Below are 27,675 nucleotides of genomic sequence, written 5' to 3'. Positions count from 1 at the left end.
CAGCCAAGTCAATCAGCATTATAACTCAATTCTAACTTAGGCTAGATATGAAACAGAAGAGACATAAAAGGAAAAGTCATGAGCTATGTTGTTGTTTGGGAAGTCTTGCCCTTAATTTGAACTCTTTTGACTGGAATATAAAATCTCAGGAAATTCAAACCACTAGAAATTCCACTTCTTTCTTGGCTAACATAGTAGCACTGTGCAACAGCTGAAAACCACATTTTTGTGTGTTTGTCATTTAATTCTCTTCTACCACCTGCATGTGGCAAACCATCTTTCCACAGTTGCCAATTGTAGCTTTGCCAGCTGCTGGACAAAATGGGGGATAAATTTAACTTTCTGAGAACATTTTGATCCACTAGTTATGTATGCTCTAGACAGGCTCATTCTCATTGGTCATCTAGAATTTGCTACTGCCTAAGTGGAGTGGGTGCTGTAGATTCAGTTAGTTGGCAGTGTACTGAGATAATAATTGCTATTTGAAACTGTTCATTAAAGCTGTTTAAATTAAAGAGAAATGATGGACAAACCTATCATGAGTTTCTGTATTTACTCAGCTGAATAAGTGAACATACTTTAGAATTCTGTGTACTTGGATTCGAATTCTGCTTCTTCCTCCTTATTGCAGTGTGACATAGAAGTAAGTTTTATTACCTTTCTAAGTTACAGTTTCTACATCTATAATATAGGAATTATTTCTACCTTATATATTTATTCAGCCTTCCTTGGTGGCTTAGACGGTAAAAAAATCCTCCTGTAATGCAGGAGATCCTGGTTCAATCTCTGGGTCAGGAAGATCTACTGGAGAAGGGAATGGTTACCTACTTCAGTATCCTTGCCATGTCCATGGAGAATCCCATGGGCAAAGGAGCCTGGCAGGCTACAGTCCATGGGGTCGCAAAGAGTCAGACACGACTGAGCGACTAACACTTTCATGTACCAGTGAAAAAGTACTCAAGGTACAGTGCTCAACAAAATAACTATGGCTATTGATTTAATGGAACTTACAGCATAGGGAGGGAGGCATATATTGAGAATGAAAGTGAAAGTGAAGTCACTCGGTCGTGTCCGACTCTTTGCGACCCCATGGACTATAGCCTACCAGGCTCCTCAATCCTTGGAATTTTCCAGGCAAGAATACTGGAGTGGGTTGCCATTTCCCTCTCCAGGGGATCTTCCTGACCTGGGGATTGAATCTGGGTCTCCCGCATTGCGGGCAGATGCTTTTACCTTCTGAGCCACTAGGGAAGCCCACAAATAAATATATTAAGAATACCCACAGATAAATCTATGATTTCAAATTGGGAAGCTGTTGTGAAGGAAAGTATTGTGAAGTATGCAATATCATGAGAACCCAATTTAGGCTGAATAATTAGTGAAATTTTCTGCAAATAAGTTATGTTTGATTTGAGATTGGAATAATGAATATAGGTGTTTTGTGAAATGGAAGGGGCAAGGAAGGGAAAAAAATACATTTTAGGAACAGGAAACAGTGTGTGCAAAGGTATAGCACTTTCAAGGAACTGACTTAAGATACAAGGAATAATTATAGTGTGACTTGAGGCTAGATATAGAGATTATAGAGGGATTTGGCTGTGTAAGAATTTTATCTTAAAAGCCAATGAAAAAGGGTTAAAGCAGGAAAATGATAAAATTGGATTTGCAATTTTAAATGGTTAGCTCATGTACTATTTGGAGAATGGACCAGGAGAGAGAGACTGGCCTAAGCTGGATGGTTCTAGGTGCAGTCTTGGGGAAATATGGTGGTAGCTTCAATATGGTTGAGATGAAAAGATGGGATTCATAGATAGTTAAAGAAAACATCATTAGACTGGTGATTGATATAGAGAAAGGAGTGGAAAAGGAGAAACACTTGCCAGTGTTGATTCTTGTTCAGTCTTGAGGAACTGAGAATATGGTTATTCTATTCAGTGAACAAGGAAACCTCAAAGAAGACCAGCTTTGGAGAAAGGATGTTTGGGACATGTTGAGTTTTAGGCAACTTTGACACATGTGATATATACAGGAGGTCCTCAGATTTGTAGATCTGAAGCTGTAGAAGAGGTACAACATGATGATATAAAGTTGGGAATTATCAGTGATTTGATGTCTATTAAAGTCAAAGGTGTAGATTAGATTGCCTGGGGAGAGAGTAGAGTATAAGAAGAAAAGAGGGACAAAAACTAAGCCTTTAGGGATATCAGTATCAGATCAGATCAGATCAGTCGTTCAGTCGTGTCCGACTCTTTGCAACCCCATGAATCATATAGTCTAGGTAAAAACCAGATACAAGTGAGGGTGACTGAGAAGGAGTGACTGAAGATTTGAGAGGAATGTGGCATCCTCTAAGTATATATTTCACTCAGTAAAAACACTTTTAAACTGTTTTTGAGAGTACCTGTACTATTTTGTATTTCCACCAGCAAAATATATGAGTTCCAGTTTGTCCACAATCTTGACAACCACTGAGTAGTGTGAGTTCTTAGTTCTCTAATTTTTTTTTTTCTTTTATTAGGTGTGTATCAGTTTAGTTCAGTTCAGTCACTTAGTCATGTCTGACTATTTGTTACCCCATGAACTGCAGCATGCCAGGCCTCCCTGTCCATCATCAACTCTGGGAGGTGCTGTAAAATCTCATTGTATAGGTGTGTATAGTAGTATCTTATTGTTTTAATTTGCATTTCCCTAGTGGCTAATAAGTTTGGAACTTTTTTCACATGCTTATTATGTGTACATCTTCTGCATTTCTTCTTTGGTGAAGTATTTATTCAAATATTTTGCCCATTTAAAAAATGGAGATTTTTTTTTGTACTGTTGAGTATTAGGAGTTCTTTATATATTTTGGATATAAGTCCTTTGTTAGATATGTGATTGGTATTTCCCCCCAATCTATATAGCTTTTCCTTCTTTTGTCAATATCTTTTGTGGGAGAAAAGTTTTTTATCTTTGTAATCTCAGTTTATCATTTTTGAATTTTATAGATACATGCTTTTCGTGTTTGATATGTGGGAAGAGTGTGTAATTTCCTCAGTTCTGTCTCACCACAACAAAGATTTGAAATGGCAGACCATTGTTACAGCTCGGTTACAGCTGAGTTTTACTTGGTAAACAAAGTCCATCCCTGAGGTGTGTAGGAGAGGCCCAAATCCATTTGGCTTCCTCTTTTTATATGTCTTGTCTCCTCCCCGTGCCTCCCTCCCCACACCCGGCCCTCCCAGCCCTCCCCCGCCCCTGCCCCTCCCCCCCCCCCCCCCCCCCCCCCCCCCCCCCCCCCCCCCCCCGCCACCCCCTCTCCCTGACACTAATCTACCTTATGCAAATAAAGGCTAGCCAGGAAGGGGGCATTTTTGTTTCACCAGAGGCTCTCACTCCAGGATTTAGAGTTTTCCTTTGTTCCCTTTTTGCGGGCTTTTCCCTTCGTCTGTCTTTTAGCCACTACCATCTGGGACTCCTAGTTCCTACTATAACTACCTAACATATCTAAGAACTTTTGAAAAGACCATCATTATGCTACACTGAATTTCCTTTGTGCCTTTGTAAAAAGTAATTATCCATATACATGTATGGGTCCATTTCTGGATTCTCTGTTCTCTTCCACTGATACCATATTGTAGCGTTACATTAGATTTTGAAATTAGGTAGTGTTAGTCTTTCAATTCTGTTCTTTATGCAGATTGTTTTGCCTATTCTAGATCCCTTTTATCTCCATATGAATTTAGAATCACCTTGCCAGTTTTTACATAAAAGCCTTCTGGGGTTTTGTTTGGAATTGGGCAGAATCTAGAATAATTTGGGGAGAAATGAGACTAGATAAGTTTCCTTGAGAGAAGAAGTAAAATTCACATTTTGCCTGCAATGGTTATGTCATTGAGTGCTTGTGTTTTGACTGGTGGGCAGAAAAAAATGTGAAATGGGCTCCAAGAAAACTAACTGTGAAAAGAAGTAAAAGAAAAAAGAATATTTGACTATTAGGAATGAAAATCCTGGTAGGGTTAAATTATTAATTATTAATTATTGTGGATTCAATACATATGCAAGAGACATTCAAAAGATACTGAGTGATTTAAATTTGAGAGAAAAGCACACTCTTTTCACATAAAAGAAACATTCAACACTTAATGGCTGCTCTAATGGATGCAAAACAGAGTAATGCTCTTAGCTGGATTGGGGAGAGATTATAACAGAAGAGTTGAACTGAATTTTTGTGCCCTGTAATTTCTGTCTTAAATAAAATAACAGTAACAACTGTGGTGTTATTCATTTCCCTAACTCAAATGTCTGTAATTAAGAAACTGAATTCACCCATCTCTACTTATTATGAATGTCAGAGTTTTTAAGCCTTAATAGCTTTCAGAATGCTTCTCAACTGAGGAAAATGTCACAGACTCAAATAAAAATGTCTCAGGGATATCTGGGAGCTAATGGATGACTTGTGTCCTTGTTCTCTATGTCTTTATAAATAGATACAAAGAGAGCTATATTAGATAATTTACCTCATAGATTTTAAAGTTTCTGCTTTCTTAGCCTATTTATTTCTGTTGCTATTTTAGTACTCAGTACCACTTGAAATACTTAGAGAGATGTCTTAAGAAGTATGTAATGATGCAGAGACTAGGAGGAAGGGACTAGTCAAAGAATTAGTACAGAAGATGCCTATGAAGGTTGGTTAGGCAAACAAAACCCTTTCTTTTTAACATGAAAGTCTTTCAAAGTAGACTTTGTTGACTTATCAACTCCTTTGCCTCTTGCAATAACAAAACAGAAGTTAATATTTCAAATCCTTACTTTATAAAAGACAGGTTGCTAAGGTCAGCTCTTACCCTGAAGAACACTAATTTCTTTGTTTCACTGCATTTCTCAGAGCACTGTGGTTATCTGTAATAGTCCAAATCAAGGTTTGAGATGAAGTAGAGTCTATACTCTGCCATAATCGTCCTGTAAATATGAGTCATTTTCCTGAAAGTGAGTTTCTAAAAGGTCTGACATACCTCATAATCCAAGGTTTAAAACTTTGTGGAAAACATAAACTTGTAGTGTAGATAATTTGATCTTACTTCTTAGGAAGTGATCTTGTTCTTCATCCACTTAATACATCTTTAATTTCTCAGGGCAGGACTTTGAGGTGTTCATTAAAAGTTTGTTGAATATATTGAATAATTGGTAGAACAGGGACCAAGATCTCAGTTCCCTTAATTACTAGTTGTTGTTTTTTTTTAATTACTTTAAAAGTAAAATTTAAGCTCCAACAAATTAGACACAGTAAATAAATTCCCTTACAAGAAACCAGTTTACAAGTGTTTTGTTGTTTTTATTTTTAAACCCAACTAACAGCCCGCCAGCCAGCAAGTTTTAAGTCTCCCTATACTTAAAAGTTTGGAAAAGTAGTTTAAGATATTCTGCTAAGCCTCCAACAACTGACAAGTTTCCTTCCTTGTATTTTGAATTGCTACTTTATTGACTCACTCTGACACCAATATTGCATTAGCCTGCTTCACAAACCGGTAATGGAGAGATAAGGGGATTAAAACTTTTGGAGACATATTTGGCAATAAAAATATCAAACCTTTCACTAGGCTACCGACAGCATTTGGACAACACACAGATCAAATTTTGAGGCATTCTGAGTCACAGAAATGATTTAAAGGGGCCTAGAAGCAGTGTTAAATGAAACTGGATTTCAACACACCTGGGAGTTATTGGTATCTAAACATATCAGTCTCTACTTCTTTTCAATACAAAAAAAAAAAAATCTAAATGTTGGCATAAAGATAATCTGGGACTCTCAAATGATAGAATTAGTTACAGCATAGGAGCTTATGAAAGGGAATATATTAAAGAGTTTTCTGAATTTTATTTTAGTCTGTATTTTCACAAATTCTCAGAGGCCTCCAGGGTTCTATCCGTCATCACAATTCTCAAGAGATGAGCAGTCTTTTTAAAAAATATAAGTTGTGGAAAGTTGTTCATATAACAACAGGTGAGTTTCCTGTAGGGGTGTTACATTTACCTTTATATTAAAAATATATTTTAAATTAAATAAATACCTAATCATAATTGAAGGGCAGGCTTTCCAGGTGGCTCTAGTGGTAAAGAACCCACCTGCCAATGCACGAGACACAGGAGACCTGGGTTTGACCCCTGGGAAGGGAATATTCCCCTGGAGGACAGCATGGCAACCCACTCCAATATTCTTGCCTGGAGAATCCCATGGACAGAGGAGTCTGGCAGACTACATCCACGGGGTTGCACAGAGTCGGACATTACTGAGGCGACTTAGCACACATAGTTTAAAATGTCAAAAAATGTTAAATGTTATGAAAAATGGTCATATCTGCCACCTTCCCAACACTATCTTACAGTATTTTGGTAATTACTTCTGGTATTTATCTCCATGTGTGTGTATTAGTCACTCAGTTGTGTCCAACTCTGTAGCTCACCAGGCTTCTCTGTTCATGGAATTCTCCAGGCAAGAATACTAGAGTGGGTAGCCATTCCCTTCTTGAGTGTCTCTTCCTGACCCAGGGATCCAACTCAGGTCTTCTTCATTGCAGGCAGATTCTTTACCATCTGAGCCACCAGGGAAATGCATTTACTTCCATATATCTAACCCACTAAATACTCCGTTACTTTGCTTTGTCATTTTTGAACATTATGTGTTGACTTCCTCCTGTAGTGATTGTAGATTTTATGTCTCTTATGCCCCCCTTTTCTGCTTCTTTAACTATGTATGGTGATATTAATTTTCTGTTCAATTGATAGTTACTCCTTCTATAGTGTGATAATATGAAAAAGATTAACTACCAAGCCAAGTAGTATACCTTGTTTACATTTCTGTTCTTGTACAATATTTGGCTTTTCAGCTAAGAATCATGTTTTTCTTGCTTTAGATAATTACCTAATTTTCTTTTCCTTTTGTTTATTTTTGCTTTCATTTGCTTAATTTTCTTAAGTCTGTGACATCTCTGTTCTTCTGTCCTCTCCAAGAGCTCTGTAAAATGTCTTCTATTACAATTTTCCAGGAGTCAGTCTTATCAGTTAGTGTATCTACTCCAGTTTTGTTTGTCTTTGGTAAATTAATCATAAATCTGACATAATTCCACTCTCCTCAGCTATAGTTGCTTGCTAAGATTTGCTGAAATGTTATTTTAGGAACTCCTTTTTCCTCTCCCCTTGAATCTCTAATTTCTATATTTCTTTTCCTTGCTGTATCTTCTCTGGTACATTCATGATATTGAATTTATGAGAGGTAAAATTTTAATATCCTTAGTGTCGGATAGGGTTTTCTTTTCTCTCTAACCTATTCTTTGACTAATAATTTGCATTGATACACACATTGAGGTCAGAAATGATTTGGCCTTAGCAGTAAGAAGGTCATGTTCCACTGCCTTCTGATCTTTGTAATGTTTTTTCTCATTCTCTTTGTGTGACCTAATCCTTCTAGGATCATCTGCTTTTTCTTGTTCTGAAACCGTATAAGGATGTACCTTGATAAGATCTTTTTACATCCATTTTGCTAGGCAGTATTCAAAGGACACTCATTTCCTCCTGTTTAAGAAAATCTTGCATTTTTTGTTTAAAATAATTTACTTTCTTCTAGCTTCCTTGTTTCTTTTTTTAAAGGACTACTTCCTCCTCCCAGCTTAATCAAGATATAATTGACATATATCATTGTGTAAATGTAAGGTGTACAACAGGATAAATTTGATATATGTGTATACTGAGAAATGATTACAACATTCCAACATTAGAATTTCTTGAAATTCTTTAATTTCCCTTTGGGGATTCTGTGTCATCCCATAGTTCCTTCATTCTTTTCTTATATTCTCTCTCATCCTCTTTTCTTCCTGCTCCTCCCCTTTCCTCTTTTCCCCTTGTTCTCTCTTTCCCTCTCTCTTTCTTTCTCTTCTCCCTCCTTTCCTGTCTTCCTGCTATTCCTCTCCTCCTGGCCATCACTTTTCCTCTTAACACATTCTGGGAGATATATTTGACTTTATCAACTAACCTTTCTTCACTCATGAATTAAAAAAAAAAAAAAAAACACTTCATCTGCCATATCTTTAATACCTGAGAACTTTATCTTGCTCTATAAATATTCATTTTGATGCATGTAATATTTTTCCTTTAATAGTTGGGATAGTCATTTTTTAGCTCACTGATAGTATCATTTATAGCTTACTATAAAATTTCTTCTGTTCCCACCATTCTCTGTGTCATCTGAGTGTCTTTCTTTTCTTCCTGTTGATCTGGTATATATTTCCATGTGGAAATTTTTGTATGTATGGTATTCTTGACTTTCCATTCATTTTAGAATGAGTCACTGAAACACCAGTGGAAGTTATGTGCATTGTTGGGCGTGGATAAATCACAGCTTTTTCTCTAGGATCATCAAGTAATCAATCAATGTTTTTTTTTTTTTTTTTTTTTTTTACTTTGAACCTTCAGATGTCAGTATATGAAATGAGGGACTGACTAATTTTGTCTGTAGAGGACAAATTAATATTTTAGGTTTAATGTGTGCTTTATAGTAATCATCACAACTGCAGATTGTTGCCAACTTAGAATGGCTTGACTTAAAGATTTTTGACTTTGTGACTGTGTGAAAGTGATATGCATTCAGTAGAAACCTTACTTCAAATTTTGAATTTTGTTCTTTTTTGGAGCTGTGATATGCAGTAGGATACTCTTATGTGATGCTGGGCAGTGGTAGAGAGTCACAGGTCCCAGTTAGTCACACGATCATGGCAGTAAGCAGTCAACATGCTGACAACCATTCTGCACCCATACAAACATTATTTTTCACATTCAGTGAACTATTAAATAAATTACATGAGATATTCAAAACCTAATTATAGAATAGACTTTCCATTAGATGATTTTGCCCAATTGCAGGCTAATGTAATTATTCTGAGTACATTTAAAGTAGGCTAAGATAAGTTCTGGTATTTGGTAGGTAAGGTGTATTAAATGCATTTTCAATTTAAGATATTTTCAGTTTATGATGGGGGTATTGGGAAGTCTAAGTTGAGGAAGATCTGTACTCAACTCTGCCCTTATAGTGAGTGAATAAAGCCACAGGCAATAGTAAATGAATGTGTGTGGTTGTGTTCCAAGAAAACTTTATTTATTAAAAAAGTAGTAAACTAAATTTGGCCTGAAAGCTCTAATTTGCAGACCCCTGACAGAGAATGTTACTTTTAGGGCTTCCATTACTTTAGAAATGATTTCTCAATATTTTTTACCGGGAGTTGAAGATAATGCAGGAAATTAGTCTGCTGGTGTTCCAGACCCAGGCAGGGATAGGCAGCTGAGGGTTGTACCATTTAATATGGAGATCCTCATTTATTGTCTCATCTTTACCCCCTTCTGCTTGACATCCCCAAATCCTATACTCCTGTAGTTCAATTTCTTAATAGTGTTTCTCAACCTAATGTGCATAGGAAAAACCTGAGGATCTTAAAGTGCACGCTCAGATATATGAGCTTTAAAGTTGGACTGGAGAGTCTATATTTCTGATAAGCTTCTGAATGATGTTTATGCTGCTGATCCTCAAGGAACATTTTGAATTGCTAGCAAGGGAATAAATACCATATTTTCTATGGATGGAAGAGAGAAGAAATCTAGTTTTCTCTCTACAGGCTTTCAAACAATCCTAATGTTTCCTGCCCCATTTTTCACTCAGGCCTTCCATGGCTCAGATCCCTGAGTCTTTCTAGTTTTCTATAAGTAAACTGACTAGCTTTTTGTCAATGTCCTTTTCTATAGGCAGCTAGATTTTCAATCCCTGTTCTGGTCATGTTCAGTTATTTATTTTTTCATTTATTTTCCAATTTTGTGTATATATTTGGCATTCCTTTCTTTGTTTTAATGAAGATGGAGCTTGTACTTTGCACTTTGTAAAAAGCATTTGGAATAATATTTTTGAGGATGGAAAGAAGAACATGTTTGAAATTGAAACTGAATTAGAAAGTAGACTATCACAAAATATTTTCTTGAACTATTTAATCAGGCATAATGACAAATCAAATTTTTATTATATCCAACCTGAAATGGTAAAGGAATTTAAATGTACATATGTCGAGGTCCAGCCCCGGCTGATCCAGGGTATTCGAAGGAGAGATGGCTTTGGCAACCTATTTATTTATCAAAGATATAAACAGTAATAGAATGAGGATAGCTCAGTAGGAAAATTCAGTGGAGAAAAGAAGCTGAGTAGCTTGGTTTACATGGAAAATCAATATAACCCGTGACACCAGGTTAGCTCTGACCTCGGAGGCCGCAGGCGCCCTCTCGAATAGCGGAAGGTGTCCCATCTTAGACACCTTCTCAAGTGGGTCTTAGAAGCCCAGGCAAGTAAGTGGTCGCAGAGGATATCCACGCTCCAGATGGAGACTCAGCTGGAAATTGAGGGGAAGAATGACATGGGGAGACCAAGCTTTGGTGAGCAAGGCCCGTAGCTTTATTTTCAACAGGGGCTTATATACCCTAAGTTACACATAGAGGATAATAGGGGATGCAAAGTCAGCAGTCTTTGATCCTTATCAAAAACCAGGGTTTCTTTCCTGCAAATTTATCGTATACAAATGGTTTAGGTGATTTACATCATCTTCTGGCCAGAAGGCCTATTAACATTTTACGACTCTTGACAAAGACTTATCAACAAAGACTTATTTTCTCTAAGAGTAATTATTTTAAGGTTTGGTGCCATCTTCCGAAGGTATTAGATAAAATTACATTCCTATAGGGCGGATGTGTAATGGGTGTACAACAAAGGAAATAATTTATTACCTTAAGGGTCTAAAGTTACTAACACCAAGGCCACTACCTTTTTTTCTACATACCAACTATATTAATTAATACACATTCAAGGATACAATTCAGGGGATGTGAAAACTTGGCAACAAGCATTGGCTCATCAATGAAATCTTTTACTAGTTTTATTCTGACAGTTTCTAACTCTCTGAGAGGCTCTAAGCTATTTGAATATCTTAAGCTTCCCATGCCTCTCAAGTCTGGGAGACTAAACAATCGTATGCATAGCTGTAGCAGTCTGGGTAAACTTGTCAGGCGAGTTAGAGAGCCATCTGAGGGGTTTGGATTTAAACACTCCTAGTTGCCCAGGAACTTTATTAATTGGAGCTGTAAGTTAACTCTTTGACAGAGAGAGCGAGATGGTGGTGGGGGACAGCCCTCAGTAAAGTCAGAGGTAAGAGTACAAAGCAATCAAGTAGCCAGACTCTGGATTTTTTGGGGTAGATGCTCGAAAATATCCAGGGGGACTCCTGAGGCTCAATCCCGCCTTTGCGTATGCCGAGCCTCCTTCCTCATGACTTTGTCACGAGTGGAATGTCTCTCGCCGGCTCCCGGCATACATTTATAAGTAACTTCTGGAATATTGCAAAATGTTTGCTGAGGGACAATCATGATTATTCTTTGACTTTGGATTTTGTCAGTTTTGAATTTGTTACTGAAGGGATCCTTAAGAAGAGCTTCATTTCTCCCAATTTCATTATCTGAATTTATCCTTTGAACTATTTATATTCATATTAAAATGAATCAGAGAAATAAACACTTCTGTCATGGAATTACTTATGGCAAATCTGAACCAGTATTCTTGGGCTTCCCTTGTGGCTCAGCTGGTAAAGAGTCTGCCTGCAATGTGGGAGACCTGGGTTTGATCCCAGGGTTGGGAAGCTCTCCTGCAGAAGGGAAAGGCTACCCATTTCAATTTTTTGGCGTAGAGTAACAAAGAGTAGGACAGGACTGAACGACTTTCACTTTCAACCTGAACCAACCTTCAGATCAGATCAGATCAGTCGCTCAGTTGTGTCTGACTCTTTGCGACCCCACGAATCACAGCATGCCAGGAAGTAGATAAAATTTGTTTTCATTATCCTAATTCCAAACAAAGATAGCATGCCTTGACTTATCCCTGAAGTCTCCTTTTTGCCTAAAAAGCTTCCCCTCTATTTTATGACTCAAGATTTCATGTGCTAGATATTTGCTCTCTATCTTTCTTTGATGTCCTTCATCACAGATTAAATATTCTGAATCATAACATAATTTGTCAGTTTAATATGTTATGGATAGCACATCATTAATGTAATGGATCTCTAAATGGTATTTGAGTAGTTATGATAGTAGGCATATTGTTGTTCTGCTGGCCAGAAATTACTATCTGAATGCTTTGAATCATAACAATTTGCTCTGTCTAAAAGAGTATTAGATTAAAAATCATAAAGATTGCCATAAGCAGTAAGACATTGATAAATTAAATTTCTCTAAAGTAGCGCATTAGGTTAGATTCATTTGAAAATATATGTTATTCTAACTTTGTGTCCTTCTACACATATTAGTCATGTTAAGAATATATATATGTATATACACTGTGTGTGTGTGTAATCATTTTGGTACTTGGAAGAGCAAAAGCCAAATTGCATTCATATGTAAATTCTTTCTGAGGATTGGAAGACTGCCAAATTATATTAGGTAGTAAATTATTTCTAAAATTACAGTTTATATTGCAGAAATTTACAGTTTATATGCAGAAATTTCATAAGAAAGTATTATTAAGTTAGAATACTTTATTTTTATAGAATAAAGCTATGGAGAAATGAGATTACTTGCAATATATTTCAAAATATACAGGTATTCAAAATTCTTTTTTCTTCCCTCAGATTATTATTTCTGATGATAATGAAATGAGTGCATTCTTATAAAAATTCCAATATGGATGACTACTTGCAGTGTGGAACCTTTCCTTCCAGAAATTTTATCCATATAAAAGATCTGTGTATAAATTTGTGATTTTCATATTTTTTTAAATTATAGGTAATAATTAATTCTGTGTGTGTGTGCTCTGTCGCTCATCATATCTGACCCTTGGTGACCCCATGGACTGTTGCTTGCCAGTTCCTCTGTACCTGAAATTTCTCAGGCAAGAAAACTGGAATGGGTTGTCATTTTCTACTACAGGGGCTCAAACCTGCAACTCCTGCATCTCCTGCATTGGCAGGTAGATTCCTTACCACTGTGTCACCTGGGAAGCCCAGTGAATTCTGTAGAGGGCAATAAAACATTTCACGTTATAGAATCTGATTTCAGAGCCATATCCATAAAATTCTAGCTAGTTATAAAAATGTTACACCCTAACGAATAAAATGTTATACCCTAATAAACTTTGTCACTCTAATTTATAACTTAATTTGTAACTCTAATTTATCTCCTATTTTGACAAGCACATTTTAATTTTAATCATTTATGATTAAATAGCAAACTGGTGAATGTGAATAATATTTCTTAAAAACCTTATTGCCTTAATATTATGAGATCTTATTAAATGTTTGCTGTTTTGGTAAAATGTATAAATTATACTTTGGTGAAATTATGATACTATGGCTTATTAAAAATTATTAGATAAGTCAGCGCTGACAGAATTCTAAAGTTTGAACAAGAATGTCTCTAGATTTTGTGCAGAGGAACTACTTTCTATTTTACTGAAGACTCGAGCTGTTGGGGAGGGAATCAAAAATTGAGAGTTGAGAGTGAACAGCAAGGGAAGTGATTATGCTACCTGTACATTCTAGGAATCCACAGATAAAACTGCGAAATTATCCATCATATCCCAGTCTCTTGTTCGGGTGAGCAATGGACTGGTGATGAAGGTTCAATCCCTTCAGGCTTTTCTTTTCTAGGATGTTCCTTTTGAAGAGTCAGAGAAGCGTGTTTGAGAAGACCAAAAGTGTATATTAAAATTATACCACTTTGAAACATCTGGATGCATTTCTGATTTGCTAGTTTCTCTTACCTTCCCATCTAGATCTTCTATCAGAGTAGATCCTCAGGAAAGATAGAGAAAGGATAGGATTTACTGGGAATTGATTTCTCAAAGAAATGATGACTTGTTTTCATGGAAATTTTCCATGATAGAAACAGGGGCTACGGAGTTGACTCTAAGATTTAACTTCATCTTACTCTCAATAACTGTTTTCACAATGATCCTCTGACCAAGTTTTAGAATGGATGGGCTACTTTACTACTTGCATACATCTCCAAACATTTACTAATGACATTTACTAACGATTTGTGAATTGGTCTCTTTGGATCCTTATCGCTTCTAGTCCTACACACCAGCAGGACTTCATGCCAGGAGAGCCATGTATATATACCAACCAGACAATGGAAGGTCTAAACCAGGGCTGGCAATTATGCAGCAACCATGCTTCCATTCTCAACTCCTGCACCCATGGCAGACATACCTAATCCAACATGGCATGCTTTCTCATTAGGCTGAAACATGACCTCAGAATTCTTTCCACAAATTGTTTAAGAACCTAGTCCCAAGTTTTCCAAGTTTGTATATAAAGTAAAAATGAATTTGGTCATATGTCCAAATAAAGAGAAAAAAACTCAAAAGAAACTAAGATCACTTCCTGTCAAATCAGTCACTTTAGTAACCCTTTTCTTTCCTGGGTCTGCATTTTATCTTCATGATCTCAGTCTCAGATGCTTTGGATTTCACACTTTATGTTCTTTGCCTCTTCTTTTTTGCTTCCTCCACTGATTCAAGCAGGCCTCTCTAGTGGAGGAGTACTGTGGTAATAGTTCAGTTCAGTTCAGTTGCTCAGTCATGTCAGACTCTCTGTGACCCCCATGGACGGCAGCATGCCAGGCTTCCCTGTCCATCACCAATTCCTGGAGCTTACTCAACCTCATGTCCATTGAGTTGGTGGTGCCATCCAACCATCTCATGCTCTGTCGACCCCTTCTCCTCCCACCTTCAATCTTTCCTAGCATCAGGGTCTTTTCCAATGAGTCAGTTCTTCGCATCAGGTGGCCAAAGTATTGGAGTTTTAGCTTCAGGATCAGTCCTTCCAATGAATATTCAGGAGTGATTTCCTCTAGGATTGACTGATTTGATCTTCTTGCAGTCCAAGGGACTCTCAAGTCTTCTCCAATACCACAGTTTAAAAGCATCAGTTCTTTGGTGCACAGCTTTCTTTATAGTCCAACTCTAACATTCATACATGACTACAAGAAAAACTATAGCTTTTACTAGATGTAACTTTGTCTGCAAAGTAATGTCTCTGCTTCTTAATATGCTCTCTAGGTTGGTCATAGCTTTTCTTCCAAGGAGCAAGCATCTTTTAATTTCATGGCTGCAGTCACCATCCATAGTGATTGGGGAGCTCCTCAAAAATAAAGTATCTCACTGTTTCCACTGTTGCCCCATCTCTTTGCCATAAGTGATGGGACCAGATGCCACGCTGTTAGTTTTCTAAATGTTGAATTTTAAGCCAACTTTTTCAACTCTTCTCTTTCACTTTCATCAAGAAACTATTTAGTTCTTCTTTGCTTTCTGCCGTAAGGGTGGTGTCATCTGTGTATCTGAGGTTATTAATTTTCTCCCAGCAATCTTGATTCCAGCTTATGCTTCATCCAGCCCGGCATTTCACATGATGTACTCTGCATATAAGTTAAATAAGCAGGGTGACAATATAGAGCGTTGATGTACTTCTTTCCCAATTTGGAACCATTATGTTGTTCCATGTCCAGTTCTAACTGTTGCTCTTGATCTGCATACAGATTTCTCAGGAGGCAGGTCAGGTGGTCTGATATTCCCATTTCTAGGCAAGAGTGAACATCAACATTTTAAGAATCAGTTAACTAAAAGGGACTGGAATGAGTGAATTTAACTCTTACCATTATATCTACTACTGCGGGCAAGAATCCCTTAGAAGAAATAGAATAGCCATCATAGTAAACAAAACAGTCTAAAATGCAGTACTGGAAGGCAATCTCAAAAATGACAATGACATATGTTCGTTTACAAGGCAAATCATTCAATATCACAGTAATCCAAGTCTATGCACCAACCAGTAACACTGAAGAAGCTGAAGTTGAACTGTTCTATGAAGATCTACAAGAACTTCTAGAACTAACACCCAAAAAAGGTATCCTTTTCATCATAGGGGACTGGAATGCAAAAGTAAGAAGTTGAGAAACACCCAGAGTAGGAGGCAAATTTAGCCTTGGAGTACAAAATGAAGCAGGACAAAGGCCAACTGAGTTTTGCTAAGGGAACACACTGGTCATAGCAAACACCCTCTTCCAACAACACAAGAGAAGACTACACATGGACATAACCAGATGGTAAACACTGAAATCAGATTGATTATATTCTTTGCAGCCAAAGATGGAGAAGCTCTATACAGTCAGCAAAAACTGACTGTATAGAAGAAGAGGAGCTGACTGTAGCTCAGATCATGAACTCCTTATTCCAAATTTAGACTGAAATTGAAGAAAGTAAGAAAAACCACTAGACGATTCAGGTATGACCTAAATCAAATCCCTTACAATTATACAGTGGAAGTGACAAATAGATTCAAGGGATTAGATGTAATAGAGTACCTGAAAAACAATGGACAGAGGTTCATGACATTGTACAAGAGGCAGGGGTCAAGACCATCCCCAAGAAAAAGAAATGTAAAAAGACAAAAAGGTTGTCTGAGGAGGCCTTACAAATAGCTGAGAAAGGAAGACAAGCTAAAGGCAAAGGAGAAAAGAAAGAAATACCCATTTGAATGCAGAATTCCGAAGAATAGCAAGGAGAGGTAAGAAAGCTTTCCTCAGTGATCAGTGCAAAAAAATAGAGGAAAGCAATAGACTGGGAAAGACTAGAGATCTCTTCAAGAAAATTAGAGAAACCAAGTGAACATTTCATGCAAAGATAGGCACAATAAAGGACAGAAATGGAATGGATCTAACAGAAGCAGAAGATGTTAAGAAGAGGTGACAAGAATACACAGAAGAACTGTACAAAAATGATCTTCGTGACCCAGATAACCACAATGATGTGATCACTCACCTAGAACTAGACATCCTGGAATGTGAAGTCAAGTGGGCCTTAGGAAGCATCACTACACACAAGCTAGTAGAGTTGATGGAATTCCAGTGGAGCTATTTCAAATCCTAAAAGATGATGCTGTGAAAGTGCTGCACTCAATATGGCAGCAAATTTGGAAAACTCAGTAGTGGCCACAGGACTGGAAAAGGTCAGTTTTCATTCCAATCCCAAAGAAAGGCAATGCCAAAAAATGCTCAAACTACCGCACAATTGCACTCATCTCACACGCTAGTAAAGTGATGCTAAAAATTCTCCAAGCCAGCCTTCAGCAATATGTGAACCATGAACTTCCAGATGTTCAAGATGGATTTAGAAAAGGCAGAGGAACCAGAGATCAATCTGCCAACATCCACTGGATCATCAAAAAAGCAACAGAGTTCCAGATGTTGTATTGACTATGTCAAAGTCTTTGACTGTGTGGATCACAACACACTGTGGTAATAGTTCCCAGTGGTAATTGATTTGTGTCCTGGCTCTGGCTTTTCAAGCTGTTATTTAAATCTTTTGTGTCCAGGTTTCATTTTTTCTAGAATAAGTGCTATGATATACAATACTTGATGTAATCTGTTTGAAAATATTTCAATTTAACATTATATAAATGTTAGGTGTGTTTATTATTGATGAGGATTCAATTTCAGTATTCAGCTAAAATGTGGAAACCCTATAGGTTATGTTGCAAAAGTGAAATACATTAATTAGAATACTGTGTGCACCTATTATTTTTGTCAGGTGGATTACATTTGAAATAGTATATGAAAATATGATAGTTTGATCACAAGTGGCATAAAACTACATGAAGACATACTAAAATTGCTCACTAAACTCAGTAGATCCTGGACTTCTGCTTAAACAACTGTAAATATTTAAAGAGGCTGTCTTTTGAATTCTTAGCCCCAATTGCTCTATCACTGTTTGGACAGCACTCCTGGAGAGGCCCATGGACAGAGGAGCCTGGTGGGCTACAGTCCATGGGTTTGCAAAGAGTTGGACATGACTGAAGCTACTTGGCATGCACACACTAATTTAATTCCAGGTAGAAATATTATGCAAGTGTCATTGGAGACATAGTCTCTCTCTTTCCTTAGATGGTAAGTTTGGGAAAATTACAATAGATTTTCCCAGTGCTCACATATCCAAATTCAAAGTTGACCTCTCAGTCAGATTTGCAAGATTTGAACTGGTATTGCAAAGTCACTTGTATTCATTCCTAGACAAGGTTTGTTGTGGACTGCCTCATTAAAATAGTTATTCAAAATAAATGGGTTTGTAAATGGTGTAATAAAGAAGTCACTTCCCTGGTGGCTCAGATAGTAAAGAATCTGGCTGCAATGCGGGAGACCTGGGTTCAGTCCCTGGATTTGGAAGATCCCCTGAAGAAGGGGATAGCAACCCACTCCAGTATTCTTGCCTGGAGAATCCCATGGACAGAGGGGCCTGGTGGGCTACAGTCCATGGGGTTGCGAAGAGTTGGACATGACTGAGCAACTAGGCACCGCACAGTAAGTTTGTCAGTTAATATATGCTGACATACCTAATTATTCTAGCTAAAATACATTTCACTCAGTCCCTTCTCCCTTCGTGGCCATTTTTATACCTCAAGATCCTCTCTTTTGGCTATAGTTAAGTGGACTAGGACTGAGAATGGATAGTAAGAAGAGTACAGTCGATAGATGGGCTCAATAGCAGCCTGTGACTTGTTCTGCTGTAAACAGGTGAATTAGGTCAATCAGATTCTTGCTCCTGGGAGTCTGAACTGGAAAGCACAGTCCGTTAGCAGTAAGCATAGCAGCCAAAAGGATGCTCTGAGGTAGTTCCTGCACTAATGTCATGTACAAAAGAAGGTTATGAGGAAGTAAAAACTGGATAAACAGAGGAAACCACATAGCAGAGATGAATGATGTGGATAAGGAGAGAGAACAGCGACACTAAGAAAGCTAATTTAGCTATTGGTGGAGAAAGAAGTTAGTCAGCTTTAAAGCTTATTCTGGGCCAGGTCCTGTATTATTACAACTAATTGCCTTTAGCTGAAATAAATTAAGTGTATCTTTTTTCCTTGCCTAACCAATCCATGTGCTAATAAACATACATGATTCAATTTTGTCTTGCAATCACACTTTATTCTGAAGATTATTTTGAACACTTCCTTGTTAATAAATATGCAATAATATGGAGATGAAATAAAATTTTACTAGGATCTATATCTTTTAATACTTTACTGATGCATTAGTGCCTGATAAATTTATGGTGGCAGTCATTCCTGAGAGATTTAAAAGATTGTTTTTGTTTCATTGTAAATAAGCTACAGAAAAGCAGCTTGTTTTCTGCAACAAATCGTGAAAGTACAGGGCACCAGTCTTTGAAGTGAGCCTTGGGCAGATGTTAGGAATGCAGTAACGTGTTGAGGAATATATGTTCATTTAAGAATGGCACCAAGTCTGGATAAGGACATTAGAGCAGTAAAACAGATGTAGGGATCATATTAAAGGTGCTGATGGTGAAACTAGAAATGTCCTGGGTGGCCATTTTCACTTTTCTATTTCATTAGGAAATTTTCATGGCTTAATAATGTGTGTTTAATTGTTATCCAGGAAAGGTAATTCATTTTCTGTAGATAGCAGTCAGAATTTGAAAATAAGAGATATGTTACATTTAAGATAGCTCTAAGAATATGCTGTAGTTTTATTTTACTTGATAAGCATATTGCAAAAATATATTTTAAAAAGGCAAGTAGATTTCTATGAAAGCACTCGCACATAGGTGTAAAGGTAGGCCGCTATCAAAAGATATATTCTGACTGTAAGACCGGGGTTATGCATATATTTATATTTTTCAGCATCCTGGAGGTGATTTAAAAGATGTTATGTACTGTGGTTTGAAAATGTAAATTGTTCTGTCTTCTCTAAAGATAGCTTATCTTTTCAAAAATCTTTCATTCACAATATTTATTACTGATTTTATCACATCTGATTTATGTTATTTTCATAAATTGTTTCTTAGGGTACAATTGTACTTGGTTAAATAGTAATTTAAAATCTGTCTTCCAAGACTATAACAGAACTGGGCTGGCATGACATATTTTTTGAAGTGTGTTTTACTTGAGGACTATCATATTTCTGAAACTGGCAGTTCTAAATGAAATAACTGTTTAAACTTCTTGCCAGAAGAGAGTTTACCTGGTAAGAAAAATATTGGAACTAGTCAAGAAGGAAGATGTTTTAATTTATATTTCATTATAGCTACAAAAAATGTGTTTTGGTATTTTAGGAACATATTTTTTTTTCTGTGTTGCTTTCCCTGAAGTTTGAGTCACTTGCTCACCGTAACCCTATGGAATTTTTGGTCCATTTAGTTCCCTATAACTAATGAAAACTGGGAAGGACAAATGTACCAATTGTTTGAAATTACATATTAATTTTTTTTTTTTTTTTTTTAAGTTGGGAGAAAACCCAGATATAATATGCAGGAAACTGCCATCTTAATGGTGGTAAAATAATGATACAGTATTTTTGCTTTTATTATTCATTTCAGTTCAGTCGCTCTGTTGTGTCCGACTCTTTACAACCCCACGAATCACAGCACGCCAGGCCTCCTTGTCCATCACCAAGTCCTGGAGTTCACCCAAACTCATGGGCATCCAGTTGGTGATGCCATCCAGCTATCTCATCCTCTGTCGTTCTCTTCTCCTCCTGCCCTCAATCCCTCCCAACATCAGGGTCTTTTCCAATAAGTCAACTCTTTGCATGAAGTGGCCAAAATATTGGAGTTTAAGCCTCAGCATCAGTCCTTCCGATGAACACCCAGGACTGGTCTCCTTTAGGATGGACTGGTTGGATCTCCTTGCAGTCCAAGGGACTCTCAAGAGTCTTCTCCAGCATCACAGTTCAAAAGCATCAATTCTTCCGCACTCAGCTTTCTTCACAGTCCAACTGTCACATGCATACATGACCACTGAAAAAACCACAGCCTTGACTAGACGGACCTTTGTTGGCAAAGTAATGTCTCTGCTTTTCAATATGCTATCTAGGTTGGTCGTAACTTTTCTTCCAAGGAGTAAGCGTCTTTTAATTTCATAGTTGCAATCACCATCTGCAGTGATTTTGGAGCCCAGAAAAATAAAGTCTGACAGGGTTTCCACTGTTTCCCCATCTATTTGCCATGAAGTGATGGGATCGGATGTCATGATCTTCGTTTTCTGAATGTTGAGCTTTAAGCCAACTTTTTTTTTTTTTTTTCCACTCTCCTCTTTCACTTTCATCAAGAGGCTCTTTAGTTCTTCACTTTCTGCCTTAAGGGTGGTGTCATCTGCATAACTGAGGTTATTGATATTTCTCCTGGCAATCTTGATTCCAGCTTGTGCTTCTTCCAGTCCAGTGTTCTCATGATGTACTCTGCATATAAGTTAAATAAGCAGGGTGACAATATACAGCCTTGACATACTCTTTTTCCTATTTGGAACCAGTCTGTTGTTCCATGTCCAGTTCTAACTATTGCTTCCTGACCTGCATATAGGTTTCTCAAGAGGCAGGTCAGGTAGTCTGGTATTCCCATCTCTCTCAGAATTTTCCACAGTGTATTGTGATCCACACAGTCAAAGGCTTAGGCATAGTCAATAAAGCAGAAATAGATGTTTTTCTGGAACTCTCTTGCTTTTTTGATGGAAAAGTTAGTTTTCATTCCAATCCCAAAGAGATTTCATTCCAATGCCAAAGAATGCTCAAACTACTGAACAATTCTCCTCATCTCACGCTGGTAAAGTAATGCTCAAAATTCTGAAAGCCAAGCTTCAGCAATATTTGAACCGTGAACTTCCAGATGTTCAAGCTGATTTTAGAAAAGGCAGAGGAACCAGATCAAATTGACAACATCCACATTTATTATTACCTGTATATAAAAAGTCAGAAAATAAAGAATACATTTCTGTAACTACTGTATTGAAAAATTTTTATGAAATTATTTGACTAAAGAAAACATTTTTACCAAGTAGAAATTTTTGTCATTTTACTCTGAGAAGTTTTGGACCAAACAAAATTTAGATAATATTTTTCCATATATTATTTCTGCTATTTCTTGGTGATGAAGTTATGAAATTATTTTCAAGAATAAGGAGCTTTTTAGAAATGCTGTGGAGAACTAGTGATGAATATAAAATATAACCTATGAATATTATCTATTTTGAGTTCTGTTTTACCCATCTTTCGATGTATATATTATTACCACAAACTTGTGCTTATGAAAAAATAAAAATAGCCATATTTGTAGACATTACAGTGTGTGAATTCTTTATATGATTTGATCATTACAAAAATATATTGACTTGGTGGGTAGCATATATATTCCCACAAGCTGAAAAAGGATTATTTAAATAGTATGCCTGCAAATTTTGGTTCATAAAACTAAAGCAAATCCAGTGTCTTGGGTTCAGATACAGTACTCTTTTCCGGTAGAGGTCACGGTCTCTTAACAAGGAATGAAGGCACATTCAGGTAAAGTACTTATTTTCTTGGCTTGAGAGTAATGTAAATAAAAAATAAACTATTAACTATCCAGAATAAAATATATTTTTAATGCCATTAAATAGTGGAAAGAGCAATGCAGTACAAATCATATATTAACACTCATTTTTAAGTTGATCAAGATCAAGCTTCATAAAGTCCTACGCTCTTATATAAAATTAAAACGTCTTGGGTACAGCAACAAACAGTTGACTTAGTATTGAAAATGTGTTGATAACCTTTTACTAGTTTGAATTTTCAGCCCTTTATGTCTAAAATTGTGAGAATTAACTGCTATTACTGGTTTTGTAATTAATCCTAAATGGGGAAGATGTAGGAGGTAGATGAGTTAAAGTTTCCTTTTAATTGAACACAGTCCTTTATTTGCCATAAATATGTTTCCTAAGTTACAAGGCAAAAAAGTGTCTTGAACAAGAATTCTACTCTTTGATGAATTAGAACATTTAGTTGAGAGCCAGTTCCAAGAAAAAGTTCAGAGAGAATTTTATTTTTAGAGGACTCATCTCTCTGTTAACAAGAATAATGAAATGAGTGAATCATATAATGCAATTGGAGCCTGGTCCTGGCAATTATGTAGCCATTTACCCCTCAGTGACAACTTGGGAGCTAGAGCTTCAGCACATTCTGGGTGTTGATTTCCTACAGGGACATGTTTATGTTGTAGATGAAGCACAGGCTGCTTGGAAGGCTTCAGATGGTTCTATTGGGTTGAGGATTAATGAGGTTAAATTAACTCAGTCACTTAATGCACATTTTATTGAGGTTCAAGCTGTTCAGACTGTTGCTCTTAATATGAGTAACCCAGAATGTTGCCAGTTAAATGTAAGTTACACATCAGGGATGCCAGGGTCATTAGTGACAGAAAGAAAGCAATTTTATTTGGTCATGACATTTATCATAAAGGCATTCTCATGTTTACATATACACATATATTTAAAATATCATGTAAAAGATATCTATAACTATCTTTAAAAACATAAGAATGCCTATATGGTATATATGTGAAATATATATTGTGTATGTATGCCTATATATATATATATATATATACATATATAATATTTACTCCAAAACATCATTTATTTAGGGGTATTGTTGTTACCTCAGATAGGATTATGATCTTACCTTTAAATATTTTTGTGCTGATTTTTGAGAACAAAGTGTTGACATAAAAAAGAAAAGTGAAATGAACAAAATTTCCTTCTCTCATCAGCTGTGCATATGAGGAACATCTAGGATAAATGTTTTGTTCTAAACCCTATGATATCATAAACCTGAAAAGCTCCTATGTTAAGAAGATTGAGTCAGACCCATGATGTAACACCCGAGTATCTATTCATTCACTAATTTATTCACTCATTGTTTTTGACCATCTGATATATGCTACCACGATGGCATTCCACTCCAGTACTCTTGCCTGGAAAATCCCATGGAAGGAGGAGCCTGGTAGGCTGCAGTCCATGGGGTCGCTAAGAGTCGGACACGACTGAAGCGACTTAGCAGCAGCAGCAGCATACTAATGCTGAGGATAGATAGTTCTAGCTCCCTTACATTTAGTATGTTTATTACCTTCTTCATTTAAATATGCATATCTTACGTTATCAAGGGCTTTATGACTTCCTGTGGAGCTTTCACAGGTGTACTACTGGCTTTAAAATAATGATTTCTAGATGCTCATAAAGTAAATAAGCCCCCTAAGGTGATGGAATCTAATATTCACGTAAATTGCTCCATTTTTACTCTAGACAACAAAGTTAGCTTAGAACAGCATAAATGACAACACTTTCCTCCACCAAAGAGCCACACACAGATGCCTTACTGTCTTTTTGTGCAAGTACTATAAAGCTCTCATAATATATAGAATCCCATGACTTATTCCACTTCCTATAAGCTGAGTTTTCACTTGAAATGTCTGTTTTACTCTCAGGACATGCATAAAGACATTAGAAAAAATATTCCAGAGTACATCTGTGGAAAAGAACGCACACATGCACCCTTTGAATAAAGAGTTCATGACAAGGCTCCAGGAGTCTAAGTGCATACTTGCCTATAAAAACTGGTGCACCCTATGTTGCCACTTCTCTCTACCCCTGGCACAGCACTCCCCTGGTTTGGAAGCAGGGCTTTGGCATTCCTACTGAGAACAGGGCACTGAGAAGTGATTGCTAGAGGGAAGAAGCATTAGAGTTGCCAAACACCACTGTGGTTTTATTGTTCTTCTTTTCATTTTTCTACTGCTATTTTCTGATAATTCTCTGATAATTCCAGCTTAAAGGAACAAATGGTATTTATTTAATACAACAAATTCTTTTTAACTGCCAAGTGCTTTTGTAGGCTTTTTAACTTGACTCTGGCCCTTCAGATATTTGGGAGTGGGGAACAGAAGAAGGGCTAAAGGTCATATAAAATCATAGTGATACAAAGCTGTATTTAGTGTCATAGCCAAGACACACGTACGTCATGGCTCCGAGATTATAGGTACTCAATGTATTTTAGTTTCTTTTTTGCTGGTCTTCCATACCTGCATGGAGTACGCTAGGTGTGCATAGACCTTTGATACAGCAAGAGGTGTTTGTCTTTAACTTGGCTGGATATCAGAAATTACTGAAATTCATTTCCCTAAGAAAATAAAACCATTGGTATAAAAGGAAAATTTTGGAAATTAACTAATTTTATGATGTATAAGTGATATTATACAAACCCAAATTTAAAATATGCCTGGAGGTGTTTAATGCTGAATTATTTTTTGGCACATCTATATGCCTAAACATGATGTACTCTGCATATAGGTTAAATAAGCAGTGTGACAATATATAGCCTTGATGTACTTCTTTCCCAATTTTGAACCAGTCTGTTGTTCCATGTCTGGTTCTAATTGTTGCTTCTTAACTTGCATACAGGTTTCTGAGGAGGCAGGTAAGGTAGTCTGGTATTCCCATCTCTTTAAGAATTTTCCAATTTGTTGTGATCCACACAGTGAGCGCATTTAACATAGTCAATGAAGCAGAAGTAGATGTTTTTCTGGAATTCTCTCGCTTTTTCTATGATCCAGCGGATGGTTGCAATTTGATTTCTGGTTCCTCTGCTTTTCTAAATCCAGTTTGTATATCTGGAAGTTCTCGGTCCAAATATTTTTGAAGTTTGGAGAATTTTGAGCAATATTTTCTTAGCTTGTTAATTGAGTGCATTTGTGTGGTAGTTTGAACATTCTTTGGCATTGCCTTTCTTTGGTATGGGAATGAAAACTGACCTTTTTCAGTCCTGAGGCCACTGCTGAGTTTTCCAAATTTGCTGGTGTATTGTGTGCTTATTTAACTTAAATGCAGAGTACATGATGAGAAATGGCAGGCTGGATGAAGCCCAAGCTGGAATCAAGATTTCCAGAAGAAATGCTAATAACCTCAGGTATGTAATAGAGTTTTGCCAAGAAAATGCACTGGTCATAACAAACACCCTCTTCCAACAACACAAGAGAAGACTCTACACATGGACATCACCAGATGGTCAACACCAAAATCAGATTGATTATATTCTTTGCAGCCAAAGATGGAGAAGCTCTATACAGTCAGCAAAAACAAGACCAGGAGCTGACTGTGGCTCAGACCATGGACTCCTTATTGCCAAATTCAGACTGAAATTGAAGACAGTAGGGAAAACCACTAGACCATTCAGGTATGACCTAAATCAAATCCCTTATGATTATACAGTGGAAGTGAGAAATAGATTTAAGGGCCTAGATCTGACAGATAGAGTGCCTGATGAACTATGGAATGAAGTTCGTGACATTGTACGGGAGACAGGGATCAAGACGATCCCCATGGAAAAGAAATGCAGAAAAGCAAAATGGCTGTCTGGGGAGGCCTTACAAATAGCTGTGAAAAGAAGAGAAGTGAAAAGTAAAGGAAAAAAGGAAAGATATAAACATCTGAATGCAGAGTTCCAAAGAATAGAAAGAAGAGATAAGAAACCCTTCTTCAGCAATCAATGCAAAGAAATAGAGGAAAACAACAGAATGGGAAAGACTAGAGATCTCTTCAAGAAAATCAGAGATACCAAAGGAACATTTCATGCAAAGATGGGCTCGATAAAGGACAGAAATGGTATGGACCTAACAGAAGCAGAAGATATTAAGAAGAGGTGGCAAGAATACACAGAAGAACTGTACAAAAAAGATCTTCACGACCCGGATAATCACGATGGTGTGATCACTGACCTAGAGCCAGACATCCTGGAATGTGAAGTCAAGTGGGCCTTAGAAAGCATCACTATGAACAAAGCTAGTGGAGGTGATGGAATTCCAGTTGAGCTATTCCAAATCCTGAAAGATGAAGCTGTGAAAGTGCTGCACTCAATATGCCAGCAAATTTGGAAAACTCAGCAGTGGCCACAGGACTGGAAAGGTCAGTTTTCATTCCAATCCCAAAGAAAGGCAATGACAAAGAATGCTCAAACTACTGCAAAATTGCACTCATCTCACACGCGAGTAAAGTAATGCTCAAAATGCTCCAAGCCAGACTTCAGCAATATGTGAACCATGAACTTCCTGATGTTCAAGCTGGTTTTAGAAAAGGCAGAGGAATAAGAGATCAAATTGCCAACATCCGCTGGATCATGGAAAAAGCAAGAGAGTTCCAGAAAAACATCTATTTCTGCTTTATTGACTATGCCAAAGCCTTTGACTGTGTGGATCACAGTAAACTGTGGAAAATTCTGAAAGAGATGGGAATACCAGACCACCTGATCTGCCTCTTGAGAAATGTGTATGCAGGTCAGGAAGCAACAGTTAGAACTGGACATGGAACAACAGACTGGTTCCAGATAGGAAAAGGAGTACATCGAGGCTGTATATTGTCACCCTGTTTATATAACTTATATGCAGAGTACATTGACAAACGCTGGACTGGAAGAAACACAAGCTGGAATCAAGATTTCTGGGAGAAATATCAATAACCTCAGATATGCAGATGATACCACCCTTATGGCAGAAAGTGAAGAGGAACTAAAAAGCCTCTTGATGAAAGAGAAAGTGGAGAGTGAAAAAGTTGGCTTAAAGCTCAACATTCAGAAAATGAAGATCATGGCATCCGATCCCATCACTTAATGGGAAATAGATGGGGAAACAGTGGAAACAGTGTCAGACTTTATTTTTCTGGGCTCCAAAATCACTGCAGATGGTGACTGCAGCCATGAAATTAAAAGACGCTTACTCCTTGGAAGGAAAGTTATGACCAACCTATATAGCATATTCAAAAGCAG

This window comes from Bos mutus, chromosome 2, assembly GCF_027580195.1.
Source record: "Bos mutus isolate GX-2022 chromosome 2, NWIPB_WYAK_1.1, whole genome shotgun sequence".
NCBI lineage: Eukaryota > Metazoa > Chordata > Mammalia > Artiodactyla > Bovidae > Bos > Bos mutus.
Note: the sequence above shows the minus strand (reverse complement) of the source record.